Genomic DNA, 16,069 nt, shown 5'->3' on the forward strand with positions numbered 1-16,069 from the left:
GGTTAGCCTATGCACGCAGTGGGGGCTGATGCCTCTGTAGCAGCCTTCAGCCAATGATGGCAGGGATTGGAACATCACTACCCCAACTTTCTCATCCTTCTGGCAGCATGACCCTGAAGCATGTCTCTAAGTGGCTCCTAGAGGTTCCCAGTGGGACCAAGCCTTGGTTATCCACAGGAGTAACAGCTCAGCAACACACCCTGTCCTGGCTGCTATACTTCCTTGCTTCACCCTCCCTGCCCCACTCCCTTCCTGGTGCTTCCTGGGATCCCTTCCCACATAAACTACTTGTACATAAATCCTTGTCTCAGGTTCTGCTTCTGGGGAAGCAGTCTCTAATCCATCAGCTATCAGTCATGGGTGGCAATGTAATATATGGAGGTATTTATTACAGTTCTGTTCGCATTCTAATGAACAAGTTGGCCTCGTTAAGACAAACGTAGAACACTACTTTAATCTTTCCTTTCATCCTTCTTTAAGCCTCTTGCCATGTTCTGTTCACATACTGCCATATACAACAATGTGAAGAGGGTAGCAGAGTAGAAAATGGAAAGAATCCATGTCCAGTCTGGATCTATTTACCCCCAGATTTTTTGTTCCTTATCCAGTGTTAGTTGAGTCTTTTACTTGCCACCAAATGTACCCCTACTGACACCAGCTTGAAGATGCTTTATAAAATCAGCAGACAATGCTTCAGTGGTACTTTTGCCAAAAATACATAACTTGTATTCAGGATGAAGAAATAGCAGAAAAATCCAAATTCAGAATAATTCAACAAAGTAACTGGCTTGTGCTCTTCAAAAATGCCAAGGTCAAGAAACACAAAGAAAGAATGAAGAACTGTTTCAGAGTGATGGAAATTAAAAAGACAAAACACATAAATAGCATGTGTGATCCTAGATGGCATCCTGGGCTGGATTGAAAAAAAAAAGAACTTGACATTTGATAAAGTTTGTAAATAGACTATGGGAATAGATAAATGTAATGCATCAATGTTACATTTCCTGACTTTGAAAACTGAACTGTGGTTATATAAAAGGATGACCTTGTTCTTAGGAAATACACACTGAAGTATCCAGAAGTACATATACAAAGGCACTCTCAATACTTCAGAAATACACAGAGACAGGGAGGGAGGGCTAGGAACTGACAGAGTCAATGGAGCAGCACAAACCATGGTTGAATCTGCATAAAGGCTATAATCAAAGCTCTTTATATTATTCTTAAAACTGTTCTGTAAATTTGAAATTATATCAAAATTTAAAGTCACCAAAATATTAGGCACCATAAGCACTTATATTTGTTAGGTAAAACCTCACCTTACTTCTGCTTTTTCTCCCTCACTTTGACTACCAGCAGGAAGGTAGAAAAGAGCAAAACAGAAAAACCAGATTGAGGGGGTAGAGGGAACATGGATTGAGGAGAAATTGTTAGGTGAGAAAATCCCCATGTTTTTCCTTGGTCTTACAGTCCTCTCCCCAAAAGTGATGTGACTTTAAAGGAATCACCCCAGAGAGTTCAAATATTATCAAATTAAAAACATAATTAGTTGAGTGTATATCTGATGTTGAGTCCCGTTCTAACTGCTTCATGTATATTAATGCATTTAATTTAATTTTAACCCATTTCATCAATCAACATATAATTCTTAGTTATTGGAGATATATTTTAAATGTAATTAATCTAATCATTTAATGTATATTAATATACATCAATCTGTTAGTGACATGTAATCATTTATTAGGCGTTAATAAAAGTTAATGTCTTAGACCTCATAATATTTAATCATTTAATTCCCAAAAGTGAAGCCTCAGGGTTTGGTTTGTTTGCTGTTGTTAAGTTTTGTGAAAGCCAATAGTTGATGAAAATAAAAGCTAACATTTAATGAATGCTTAGCATGTGCCAGGACTAATTCCAAGCATTTGGCATGCACTTTCTTGTGATTAGATTAATGCTTCCAGCAGCCCAGGAAATCAGTACCATCATTAGCCCACATTTCACACTTAAAGAGGTTGAGAAATTTGTTCAAGTTCACGGAGAGGCTATGCAACAGAACTGGATTCAAATCCAGGCTGTTGTGCTTTAGAACCAGCAAAGCGTTGATTTTGAAAACGTCATTCAGTGATGAAAGGGACAAGTGGGTTGAGGGTTAATCAAAGCAGGTATGGTTTACCCAGCTGTCATTTTCTACCCTTTTTTTGTGGCTTTGGTAAGCAATACTACATACCCCAAAAGAACCCCAAAAATTTCCAAAAGAGCAAAACGACTGCCTTTTCCTCAAAATCCACCACAAATCACGAAGTAATTCCCATGGGACTAACACAAGGTCGCCGCCCACAGGTCATTCTAAGAAATGACAAAAGACAGAATAGAATGAAAACAGGTAAAAGTAGACCTCATTCTTCTAAGCTTCATTCTAGAAGCTTCCCCAGTTCAGAATCCCAAATTATGAGCCCACACGCATGAGTGTCAGCAACTCCAAAGAGCAGCTTGTTTAAATTCTCCCATACTTGGCTTGGTACTCTCATGTTATGTATATTTAAATCAGCTTCAAAAAACGCCTTAATCTTTATGATTTGTAGGAACTTCCCAGGGCTTGCAGCAAGTAGCGTCAAACGTCCTATCTGCTGAAGGAGCGTCTACGTTGGTGGAGTCTTAGCAAACCCCACGGGTTCCCAAGGCCTTTGGATAAAATGTGGCTAAAGATTAAAGCATAGATTTGTGAACAGTGTCTTTCACAAAAGGACCTCAAAAACACTGTAGTAATGCTGAGAAAGCACAGTGCACATGTTTAGAATGGATCTTTCATTTCAAGGTAGCATTTTGTTTTCTTTCCACTCTGCTGGAATTGACTTTTATTATGTATCCTTTGGCTTCGGGCTTGCAAAGGAGTTTCTTATCTCATCCTATGTCATACCTTTCCCCCTCCCTCTCCACTGCTCTCTCTTCTCCCTCTCCCTCTGTTACCTCCCCTGACTCTACTGCCATTTTTTTTTTTTTTTTTTTAAGAACTATTGAACCTCAAAGAGATTTCCATCCCAGGAAACTTTCCACCCTTTCTGATGTTGAAGATAAAATGAACTGCGTGTGATAAGCGCTAACAGTCAAAAACGAACATCAATACCCAGGAGGTGAAAAAGGGATTTTCCATTTTTATGAGTTTCCAGCTTCCTTGATGTCCTTTGTGGGCCTGGCTTATACCACCTTGGCCTAGATTCTTGCAGCAGCCGCCCAAATAGCAGGGCTAAGATTGGGATGATGTAATTGGCAACCAAAGCACAAAATTGAAGGAGAGGGTTACTCTCAGGGCTGTGCAAGTGCCCTGGGAAGCTCACTTGTCTCACCCTAGTCCCAGCCCTGCCATACGCTCCCCCTACCTCCGTCTTTAGCGCCTTCTCTTCTCTCTCTCCTCAATAGCCAGAGTGAGCACTTTAGAGGATAAATCTGATCTTATCGCCCCCTGGGCAAAGCCCTCTGATAACTCACCAGTGCCCTTAGGATGAAAGTTGCACTCCCTGGCAGCCTGGTAGATCTGACTCTTTCTCAACTCACCCCCTCCCGGACCACTGCCACCGCCACAGTTCTGAACACCTCCCAGCTTCCGAAGCGCTGTCCAATTCGGGTTTCATAACTGCCGCCGCCTCTTTCTCGAACGGTCCCCCCTCCTATGTTTTAAAGCTAATTCCAACTATTTTTCAGACCTCCCAGGGGAAGATTCAGCACAATAGATTAGGAGAGGGGTTGAATTATAGCTACAGCCCAACTTTGAGTCCATCTCTGCCACTTACTGTCGTGACCTTGAGTGAGTTACCTTACGTCTCTAGGCTTCAGTTTCCCCATATGAATATTGGTGGTGAGAGGTTGGCTTTAGGAATTGACAACATGGTATGAGTATTTTAAAAGGTGAGCCATGTAATATTGTAAGATCTGTGCTTGGCACATGGCTAGCACTGTATGTATTAGATATTCTGATGCCATCTCCATCAGTGTTTTCTGTAAGCCCCTAGGTACCCTTCTTCAGCACCTCTGTAGCATCTGCTCTTAATTGCCATATGCAATTAAGCATATGATCAATTGCTAATATGATCATTTGCTCAAGTGTGTCTTCCCTTCTGGACTACAAACCTAAATGCTGGGACTGGGTCTTTCTGTTGACTGCTACCCTGCAACCATACTGCCTAGCATATAGCAAGTGCTCAATAAATAGTGTTGAATGCATGTGCTAATAATACAAGGGGCACAGTCACAGGAATTATACTCAACCTGGCTCCAAGACAAGCAACTGAAGATTTAGAAGAACCCACAATTGCTCTACAAGCAGAGTTCACTGCTGGATTTGGAAACCTCACCAAATATTAATCCAGCTCAATGTGAACTGATTACGCGTCAGGTATTATGCAATGCAATGGAAAAGATAATGATGAATTAATTTAACTTCTTGCCCTTTTGAGTGAGGTCAAAGAAAGGTTAGGAAGATGTTTGAAACTCTTAGTTGCCATCTTTTCCTGCTGAAAAGAAAGGCCTTGCTGGCCTCCAATGCATAGTTTCAAGAGTACAATGTCTTAAATCACACACACTTGGGCTCAAATCCCACAGCTTCATCACTGGTAAATCATGTGGTCTCAAGCAAGTTACCTAACTTCCCTGAGCTTCAAGACTGTCATCTACGAAAGGCAAATGAAAATAGTACCGATCTCAGAGGTTATTTGTGCAGAGGAAGTGAGGATAATCACATCAGTCACCTAGGCACAAAGTCTGGCAAATAGAAAATATGCACCAAATTTTCATTATTACTATTATTGTCATGTTCAGCCCCATTATTGGACTAGTTTCATGGACCTTATTTTTTCCTAATCTTTTCCATGAGTTTTTTCACTGCTTCAACTTAAAGATGGAAAAATATGCATTTGAGACTTAGCCACTTGGCAGCATGAGGCAAAGTTAATTTTTGTAACTAGAAGAGTGTTGGTACAATTTTATTTCAAACCAATTGCCAACACAGCAGAAATCCAGGCCAGGTCCAGGCTATTGTTATCTTCTTTTAGCTGTTTTTGAATGGATTCTACGATGCCACATCTTAGAATGACCTGTGGCTCATGGCCCTGTGATAGCCCCATGGAAATGACTTTGTTGTTTTTGGTGGATTTTGAGGAAGTTAAAGACAGTTGTTTTGCTCTCTCGGAAAGCATTTTCTTCCTTCTGGGTATGTAGCATTACTTACCAAAGGCACAAAAAAGGGTACAAAGAAAGAATAATAAATAGGACTCATCTCCTATGCCACCTCTCATTGATTGTTGGTGGGTGCCTAGAGCATTGTCTTAAAAATTCTAATGCAGCTTTAGGGTTCAGTGGGAAAGAGCACATTGATTAGTAATGTCTGCCCTGGGCATGCAGTGGGTGAGTACCATAACAGAACATTCCCAGATTAAAAGCACTTTTTCCTGAGGCCTGGACGACTATATCTCCTCTCCATATTCCCTATGCTATTTATTTCTCTCCATCTTACCTTACTGTCAGATTCCACTGCAGTACGGTATATCAGAAATGAAGTTGTTATTAGTTCAAACTGATTTATGTCCATCTGAGATGCAGAATACTTCCGGGATGATTCACAAAGGAAGAAAACTCTCTCGGTACAATTTCAATAGGAGCCATACATTTACAGTGACATCAATAGGCACCTCTCCCATTCAGAGCATCCCTTTTCAAAATCAAGGTACTTAAAGCAATGAAATTTATAATTAGAGGAGAGTAAAAGTAATAATAACAGCTAAATCTGTTGCACAAGTACTATGTGCCAGACAATGTGTTATCCCAGTAACTCTTTCACCTTTAAGAATGATATATTCTATTGGGTGTGGTGGCTCACACCTATAATCCAAGCACTTTGAAAGGTTGAAGCATGTGGATAGCTTGAGCCCAGAGTTTGAGATCAGCCTGGGCAATATAGCAAAACCTCATAACTACAAAAAACACCAAAAAAAAAAAAAAAAATTAGCCAGGCATGGTGGCATACACCTGTAGTCCCAGCTACTCAGGAGGCTGAGGTGGGAGGATTGCTTGAGCTCAGGAGGTTGAGACTTCAGTGAGCTATGATTGTGCCATTGCATTCCAGCCTGGGCAACAACAGAGTGAGACTCTGTCTCAAAAAAAAAAAAAAAAAAAAAAAAAAAAAAAAAAAGTGATATATTTCAATGTTAAAATCTTGATAAATGTTCAGTCTACATTATGCTTATGTGAGCACCATCTATCACTTATATGTACCTTTGAAATGTTTTTAAATAGAAAAGTTTAAAGACAGGAGGCCAGATTTAACTTATCTGTGAGAGTCTAGTCCTCGGTAGTCTTAAAAATCTCCCCCATTTGTGGGGATGAGTACCATTGTGCCAAGAACTCAGCATATCGTTTCGCTCTGTCCTCACAACTACATGAAGATATGTGCATTGTCATCCATCCACATTTTACTGATGAAATTGATGTGAAGTGACTAGCCCCAAATCCCATAGCTGGTAAGTGGCTGAGCCATAGTTCAACTCAGATAGTACTGAACCCTGAGCCTGGGCTTTTAACCTCCTGTGCTAAGTTCAGTATAACATTTATTTTAAAATGTGGTAAGACATACACAACATCAAATTTACCATTTTAACCAATTTTAGTATACAGTTCAGTGGCATTAAATACTTTTGCATAGTTGTGCAACCATCACAGTCATCCATCTCCAGAACATTTTTATCATCCTTGGCTATAACTCTATGCTTGTTAATCAATCACTCCCATACCCCCTTCTCCCTAGGCCCCAGAAACCATCATTCTACTTCCCATCTGTGTGGATTTTACTGTAATAGGTACCTCACATAAGTGGAATCACACACTATTTATCATTTTATGTCTGGCTTATTTCACTTAGCATAGTGTCCTCAAGGTTCATCCATGCTGTGGCATGTGTTAGAATTTTCTCCCTTTTTAAAGTTGAATAATAAATATAACTTAAGTTTCATGACACGAGGATGTGGCAATAAATAAAACATGATTTCTGCTGTTAGCCAATGATATCACAACCTGCTAGAATAGACAGACAACAGTATGTTAAGGGCCCCCAAAGAGGCACAAACACACCTCTATGGAAGCTTCTGGTAGAAGAGGTCACAAGGTTGCATCATGTTACCCATGATTATCCATGTGAACCCAGACCCCTAACTGTCTGTGTAAAAATCCCACTCCACCACCTTTTCACTGTGATCTACTGGGCAAGTTATTTTTCTCTTCTGAGGCTCAGTTTCTCCTTCTGTAAAGTGGGAGTAAAATAATATCTACCCCTGAGTTATAATCAGGCCTTAATGAATTCATTTATGGAAAGTACTTAGAACAGATACATTGTAAGTGGTCAATAAATAATATTAATTAAACTAATAACTTCTATCTGGAGCAGTCTATTGGAAATATAACACTTTACTTTGATTTTGGAGGATAAAGAGGATTTCTGTAAAGTAAGGTTGCCAGACCAAATACAGAATGCCTAGTTCAATTTGAATTTCAGTTAAATAATGCATGACTTTTTAGTACAAGTATGTCCCAAATATTAGATACTACTAATCAAATACTAATAAAAGGCAAGATTCTGGGTGACTATGTATTTGATACGTTAGAACATTTTAGTCACATTAGTAAGTATAATAAGATTCACTAGTTGCTCTCAACTGAGCTGAAGAAAGTGGGGAAAGAAAAGGATAAGCTCAGAGTTTCAAATTCTCAGCTCAAAACACTACATAAATTATCTGAAAGGTTCTGTGTCTGCCCTGGAAAAACAAAACAAAACAAAACAAAACAAAACAAAACAAAACAAAAAATTATCTCTTGTATCTTCTGCAGGGCTGAGATTGCTGAAAAGTGACCCAGAGTCTCACCTTGAGAACAGCTGAACTACAATGGAAATTGAATTCACAGCCTCACAGGGTGTTTGCTGTTAAACTGAGGGTTTGGATTAGGAGAGAATGAGATCCTGAAAGTTGGAAAGGGGACATATGAGCAGATCCCAGTGAAGCTGGGTACACTGAACCTATAAATTGTGCTAAGTCTTTTTGTCAGTAGAAACAACCCTTCATCCTGCTTTCCTCCTGTATCAGTTCATTCTCAACTGCTATAAAGAACTGCCCAAGACTGGTTAATTTATAAAGAAAAGAGGTTTAATTGACTCACAGTTCTGCATGGCTAGGGAAGCCTCAGGAAATTTGCAATCATGGTGGAAGGGGAAGAGACATGTCTTACATGGTGGCAGGTAGGAGAGAGTGAGTGTGTGAAGGAGGAACTGTCAGCCACTTATAAAACCATCAGATCTCATGAGAATTGAGAACTCACTCAGTATCATAAGAACAGCATGGGGGACACTCACCCCATAATCCAATAATCTCCCACCAGGTCTCTCCCTCAATACATGGGGATTACAATTCAAGATGAGGTTTGGGTGGGGACACAAAGCCTAAGCATATCATCTCCCTGCAGTTTGAGGTTAACCCTGCTTTTCTTGCAGCATCTGGAATGACCTCCTCTGAGGTAGTTACCTTTTGAGACAACGCTGATTCTTCTTTCAGAATCCACCCCCACCACCCCTCTTTGCTTCTGGACCTATAACTAGACTCAAGTCCCAGCAGGCCCCAAAGTTTGAAGTACAAAGAATGACCTATGGTTGGAGGCAGGGTGCTACACTCCAAAAGAAATGCATGACTTTTCCCATTTATACAGACATGAATCTAGGGAATACATGTGGGCATGGATATCAAGGGTGTGGGATAATTGTGGAAGGAACAAAGTTGAATTGGGCTGAATTTATTGATGCGGGCCCACTAAGCAGAAATTCTGGATCTCATGTCGCAGCTCCTCGAGTTAGAGTTTTAACAGTATGGTTGGTTGTTTGGCTGAAACATGGAGCAAAAGGGGTCCTGCACTAAATGAAGTTGAAATACTAGAACTGCATTGTTATTCTGTAAAGGAAGGCAGAGGAAGGTGCCCAAAGGCTTAGGGAGATTGGAATTGGAATGTTAGAGTGAATTTGTCATGTAAAACCTGCTCATCCACCCTGGAAGATTCACTACAACTTTGAGAAATAAATTTGTGAGGGGAGCCCAGCATCTTTGAAGAGTTCTGAGGTCATATTTCTCTGAATGTCAGAAATTACAATGAGAAATGCTGCTACTAAGCTGGGATTCTAAATGCAATGGGAATAATTGGATCCTGGAGCAGGGGACAAATGACAGCACTTAATCACCAAAGGCAGCGTGGGTGTGGTATGGTTACAGTCATGGACGGGGATCAAAACAAGAATCACGAGTCTGAGTCACAGAGATCACAGCATTGGCTGGTTGATCATACTGCAGCTAAAAAACAAAAAGATGGGCAGTCTACTAAATTCGTATGTGATCTGAATATACAGAAGAGTTCTAGGCTGAGTGAACAGAAGTCGAACTGGAATCACCAAAACAGAGTCTTTGCCTTTCGATTAATTCCTAAATTTGAGTCAGTTTACAGAACCAGAATCCTTTGAATGAAAGGGAGGCTGAGTCCCCTTGAGGAAGGACCATGCTCTACTGCCCAAAATGTGTATTGTTAATCTTTCTTCAGTCTTCCCCAAAGGGACCAAGGGGTTCTTATCAGGGTGACTATGCATTAGGAAAAAGGAAATAATCAGAACTTTGGGTGATTACTGGACACTGGCTCTGAATTGACACCAATTCCTGGGAACCCCAGACATCGCTGTGGTCCACTAGTCAGAGGAAGAGCTTGTGGAGGTCAGGCAATCAATGGGGTTTTAGCTCAGATCCATCTCACAATGAGTACAGTGGGTCACCAAACCCATCCTGTGGTTAGTTCCCTGGTTCCAGGATGCATCTTAGAACAGACGTATTTAACAAGTGGCAGAATCTCTTAGAAATTATTTGTGGCCGGGCGTGGTGGCTCAAGTCTGTAATCCCAGCACTTTGGGAGGCCAAGACGGGCGGATCACGGGCTCAGGAGATCGAAATCATCCTGGCTAACACGGTGAAACCCCGTCCCTACTAAAAAATACGAAAAACTAGCCAGGCGAGGTGGCGGGTGCCTGTAGTCCCAGCTGCGCAGGAGGCTGAGGCAGGAGAATGGCGTGAACCCGGGAGGCGGAGCTTGCAGTGAGCCGAGATTGCGCCACTGCACTCCAGCCTGGGTGACAGAGCGAGACTCCGTCTCAAAAAAAAAAAAAAAAAAAAAAAAATTGTTACTTATATGAAATTCAAATTGAACTGGGCACTCTGTGTTTTTTGTTGTTGTTGCTAAATCTGGCCATCCTACTTCAAGGAAACACCAAGTGGAAAAACCACCATGTTTTTCCAACAGCTTAGAGGACATGAGAGTGAGGGTTTATTAAGAAGATTGTGAGTATCCTGAGTTGGATGGTAAAATCCAAGGGCCGGAGAGCATGAAATTCAGTGAGCTGAGGGACTTTGCAAGACTCTGCAAATTTTCCTTTTTTTAAAAAGCCAGTTTGTCCCTAGCCAAAACAACCACCCAAAACTAAACAAAAGCCTTTCAGTCCTTCCTTGGTTGATTAATTTATAGGACACTATTTTTATGAGGTTTGTAATTATAAAACAAATTGTCTGGAAGTGACGACTTAAACTGCACATTGGCAGAATGGAATATTCACATGAAAGAAGTGTAATTTTTCTTTGAGCTGAGGCAATAGCCTCTCCCTTTATGAATTTGCTGCTTGGACTATGTGCCCGAGGGCAGGAAGAGTTTAAAATGCTTAAAGTGGTCTGGAATTGGTTGTTAAAGAGCTCATTCAAAATGTGTGAAAGGGTTTCCCTTTCCCCAAGGCCCCAGGTTGCATCTTCTCTAACAAGGGTCATTTAATGCCCTGAGGCTGTCCTGCCCAACCTTGGGGGCAACTACAACCATCTGGTAATCACTTTAAAACTCGGAGTCCCCTACCTAATAGCAGGGATTCTAACTTAAATGAACTGGAGTAAGACCTCAGCATCAGAATAGATTAAAATCTCTTCCAAGTGATTCTAATTTGCAGTTAGGGGTGTGAACCACCACCCTCAGGACTCTGTCTTTAGGTACCAAAAATCGACCAAAGCAGTCATGGTAAAATGATCGAGGGCTCCTGAGCTTCAATAACAGGAGGTTTGGTTTCATTTGTTTTTCTTTTTCCTTTTTTTTTTTTTTTTTTTTTGAGACGGAGTCTTGCTCTGTCGCCCAGGCCAGAGTGCAATAGCACGACCTTGGCTCACTGCAACCTCTGCCTCCCAGGTTCAAGCAATTCTCCCAAGTAGCTGGGATTACAGGAGCATGCCACTACGCCCGGCTAATTTTTGTATTCTTAGTAGAGGTGGCGTTTCACCATGTTGGCCAGGCTGGTCTCGAACTCCTGACCTCAGGTGATCTGCCCACCTTGGCCTCCCAAAGTGCTGGGATTACAGGCATGAGCCACCGCACCCAGCCACAGAGGTTTATTATTTCTAAAGAGAGGTAGCTAGAGGGGGTGTCCTCCTTTCCTTTTTGAAGGACTAGCAGGCACTTAGGACCTGAGAAGGCTGGGAGAGCTTCCCAATCTCTTACCCCACCCTGTTCACATCATGAGGGTATAAATGTGGGGTATGGAGATATAGGAGAGAAGATGGGTTTGAACACCTTTGTCCCTGGTAAATCAGCACCTTATAGCAGAGAATTAGACTTTGTCCCATCAAGTGGAGAGAACCCTAGAGCAGCATGATCCTCATTAATCCATATAGATAAAGCTGCATTGACTAGTTTAAGAGTAATTCCTCACACACTCACATTACACCACAGGGAGGGCTAATCACAGGGTGTTTTGGTGCTGTGAATCAATAGAACTAAAGATGTACGTACCTTTTGTTGCAGCCATTCCACTTGGAGCAATGTTTCCCAAAGCAAAAATCAGCTAACTGCATAAAGATACATGTGTGAAGATGTTAGAGCAATGAAAATAACTGAAAAACTGAAAATCGTCCATGTGCTTATTACAAGGGAATTAAGTCATGCTGAAATATTCATACGATAAAACATTAGACAGTCATTTAAAAGGATCATGTGGTTGTTTTTTTAAACACAGAAAAAAAATGGTCCCAATTTATCGTTAAATGAAAATGTTCCTAATCTGTTGCTAAATGAAAAAAATTACAAAGCCTTCCTAAATGCACACAGCATTTGGTATAGTATGTCTCTCTTGCTGTCATTCAGAAGCATATTAAGCGTGAAAAGAATCCATCCTGTTCTCCCAGATTAGATCTAGTATAATCTTTTTGTTCAAGAAGAAAAAGTATTCCAGGAACAGTAGCTCACGCCTGCAGTCCCACACTTTGGGAGGCTGAGGGATGCAGATATCTTTAGACCAGGAGTTGAGACCAGCCTGGGCAACATAGTAAGACCCCCAACTCTAAAAAAAAAAAAGTACAAAAATAAGCTGGGCATGGTGGCTTGCTCCTGTAGTCCCAGCTACTTGGGAGGCTGAAGGTGGGAGGATTGCTTGAACCTAGGAGGTCAAGGCTGCAGCTAGCCCTGATTGCACCACTGCACTCCAGCCTGGGTGACAGAGCAAACCCATCTCAAAAAAAGAAGGAAAGATAAAAGAAAAAGTACACTCAGAACAGAGGAAAGATGATGGGAAAGAAATAGACAAGACAATGGGACAGAAATAGACAGACCTGGCTTTGGTGGTGGTTTTACATGTGACTGTTGAATTTAGCTTTGGTCTTGTTCTGCTTTTGCTTATCTGCCTTTCTCAAGTTCTTCTATAATAAATATGGTGTTCTTAAATAACCAGACCACTTTAAAGATAGTGATGTGAAGCTGCCAGAGCTACATGTGAAGTGTGAAGATAGATCCTGCTTTTCACAGCTCCCCACCCGAGAGCCACACACCCTCAAAGATGCTCCAGAGACTTTGTAAAAGGCTGCAGTGTGGATCCTAAGGAATAACTGCTCTTATTACGGCTGTGCATTTTCCTCCCTTTGCCATATTTCTAACCTCTTAACCCCACACTCAGTGTTTAGTGAGGAAGTGTTGCAATTCCTTCATGGACCATTTTGCTCTGCTTTGACCTTTTCCTGTGCTGTGTTCCATCGCCCCTTAGGCTATGGTGATGGTGATGGCTTTGGGGATACTTCATCACGCTTACTATGCAGATTGTCTCCAGTGTTGATTTTTTGCTTTTTTTTTTTTTTTTTTTAAATCTCCTGGGTTTTTACGTTTTCACCCAAATTGGGTTATTCTTCTCTTCCTCCCTCCCTGTCACTACTCAAATCATTTCCCAGACCCTTCCCCTTTGCATATTAATAGGGAAAGCTCAGGGTGACAGCATTTTTTTTTTGTCATTTCCCCTACCCCTTCTGAACCCGAAACGGCAGTCTCCATCTTGCTGCATCTTGGAATCATCTGGAAGAGCTTCTCACACGTAATGCCAGCGTCTTAGGCCCAGAGAGTGTATTCTATTTGATCTATAGTGGAGAGTGTTTTAAGCTCTTTCTCCAAGTGATTCAATGCACAGTCAGTGCTGAGAAACCCTACCTTAGCCCCTGTGACCTGCACAGCACCTGCAACTTTACAATGAGTAATCTGGGATAAAACTGCGTCTGCAGAGGGGACCCACCGGGCTATGCTTCGTGCTCAGGTGGTCCTCATTAGCAAGCCCACTGCCCCAAATCAACCCTTAAAATTAAAAGTGCTGCTCTTACAAAGGCCACTATCCAGATTAGGAGGCTAATGAAATTCCCACCAGACTTGTTCCTGAATTGACTCAAGTATTTTCCTTCCTAAATGCACAAAACATTCAGTATGTCTCTCTTTTGCTGTCATTCAGAAGCATTTTGGGGTGACAAGAATCCATCTATTCTCCTAGAACACTCAAAAAGTTCTGCCAGGTTCAGTCATGCTTTCTTCTGCATATTTATTTATTTATTTATTTTGAGAGAGTCTTGCTCTGTCGCCAGGCTGGGTGCAGTGGCACCATCTCAGCTCACTGCAACCTCTGCCTTCTGGATTCAAACGATTCTCCTGCCTCAGCCTCCCAAGTAGCTAGGAGCACAGGTGCACACCACCACGACTGGCTAATTTTTGTATTTTTTAGTAGAGACGGGGTCTCACTATGTTGGCCAAGAAGATCTCAATCTCTTGACCTCATGATCCGCCTGCCTCAGCCTCCCAAAGTGCTGGGTTTATGGGCGTGAGCCACCATGCCTGGCCCTTTCTTCTCCTCTTCTACCCAGGACCTTATCACCCTATGCCTGGGTGAGTCCCAGAGCCTCCTAACCACCTCTCTTCACTGCTTGCACCGTGCAGTCCATCTTGGGTGCCACTACTATAGGGATCCTTCTAGATTCTTCTTGTCCTGACCATGTCATTATTCCTGTGTCAAAATCTTTAGTAACCCCTGTGTGATTTACAACACTGTCAATAAGTTAATGATTATGAAGCTAATGTTAATCGTTACACATTTTTTTGAGTTCTTTTACCGTGCCAGACACAATGTTAAGCACATTATAAGCACAACCTCATTTTTAAATGTTTTATTATGAAGATTTCCAAACGTACAAAAAAAGCATAAGACTAGCACAGCCTTCCCTCTCTTCTCAATAATTCTAGAATACACAGATCTCTGAAATCCAGATGTTTTTCATATATTTGGTGCTAAAACTCATTGGGTGGCAAAATCTGACCAAATAAAAATTTAGATTTTTATTTACTCCACTTAGAGTAAATATCCAAACATATCATAGCAGACATAATATGTTTGATTATGGGATGCCACCCAGAGCCCCACTAAGTGTGTGATGTAATAAATAGTACGTGTACCTGAATGTTTTCCTAAAATCTGGAAATATCTGAATTCAAAAGCATATTTGATTCCCAGGATTTGGGGATAAGGAATATATATATAGGTGCTTATCGTGCAGATACACAATTCCTTATTACACAGCTGTAATAAGAGCAATTATGCCTTGTGACTCAAGCTGCAGCCTTTTACAAAGTCTCTGGAGCATCTTTGAGGGTATGTGGCTCTTGGGTGGGGAGCTGTGAAAAGCAGGATCTATCTTCACACTTCTCACAAAGCCCTGACAGCTTCACATCATTATCTTTAAAGTGGTCTGGTTATTGAAGAACACCACATTTATTATAGAAGAACTTGGGAACATAGATAAGCAAAGGCAGAGCAAATCTCTCTCTCTCTCTCTCCCCCTCCCCATATATATATATATGGAAACCTTAGATTCAGAAACTGTTAGAATCTTGATATTTTTGCTTTTCCATCAATATATAGGTATAGATGGATAGCAGAGATACGGCTGTGGCCAATATATATACATATGCACATCAAATCCCTGGAACCTGTGAATGTCACCTTATTTGGAAAAGAGATTTTTGCAGATTTTTTTTTCTTTAGATGGAGTCTCGCTCTGTCGCCCAGGCTGGAGAGCAAAGACATGATCTTGGCTCACTGCAATGTCTGTCTCCTGGTTCAAGCGATTCTCCTGCTTCAGCCTCCTGAGTAGCTGGGACTACAGGCGCACGCCACCATGCCCGGCTAATTTTTGTATTTATAGTAGAGGCGGGGTTTCCCCATGTTGGCTAGGATGGTCTTGATCTCCTGACCTCGTGATCCACCCGCCTCGGCCTCTGGAAGTGCTGGGCTTACAGGCGTGAGCCACCACACCCAGCCATCTTTGCAGATTTAATTGAGCTAAGAATCTTAAGGTCAGGAGATCATCCTGGATTATCTGGGCAGACTCTAAATCCAATGATAAGTGTCCTCATAAGAGACACAGAGGAGAGACACACAGAAGAAGAAGAGGCTATGTGCAGACAGAGGCAGAAATCAGAGTGATGTGGCCACCAGCTCAGGAAGACTAGGAACGCCAATAGGCATCAGAAGTGGAAGCAGCAAGGAAAGATTCTCCCCTCAAGCCTCCAGACAGAATGCAGCCCTACTGACACTGTGCTCTCAGACTTCTGGCCTCCAGCACTGTGAAAAGAATAAATTTCTGCTGGTTTAAGCCACCAACTTTATGGTAATTTTTTT

General features: G+C 41.6%; 1 long non-coding RNA gene across 5 annotated transcripts in view; it reads right to left on the reverse strand.

The window, feature by feature from the left end:
- Nucleotides 1–16,069, reverse strand: part of LOC103228968 (uncharacterized) — a 138,048-nt gene that overhangs the window by 40,421 nt on the left and 81,558 nt on the right. The window lies entirely within an intron of this gene.

The sequence above is a fragment of the Chlorocebus sabaeus genome, chromosome 5, assembly GCF_047675955.1.
Source record: "Chlorocebus sabaeus isolate Y175 chromosome 5, mChlSab1.0.hap1, whole genome shotgun sequence".
NCBI classification, from domain to species: domain Eukaryota; kingdom Metazoa; phylum Chordata; class Mammalia; order Primates; family Cercopithecidae; genus Chlorocebus; species Chlorocebus sabaeus.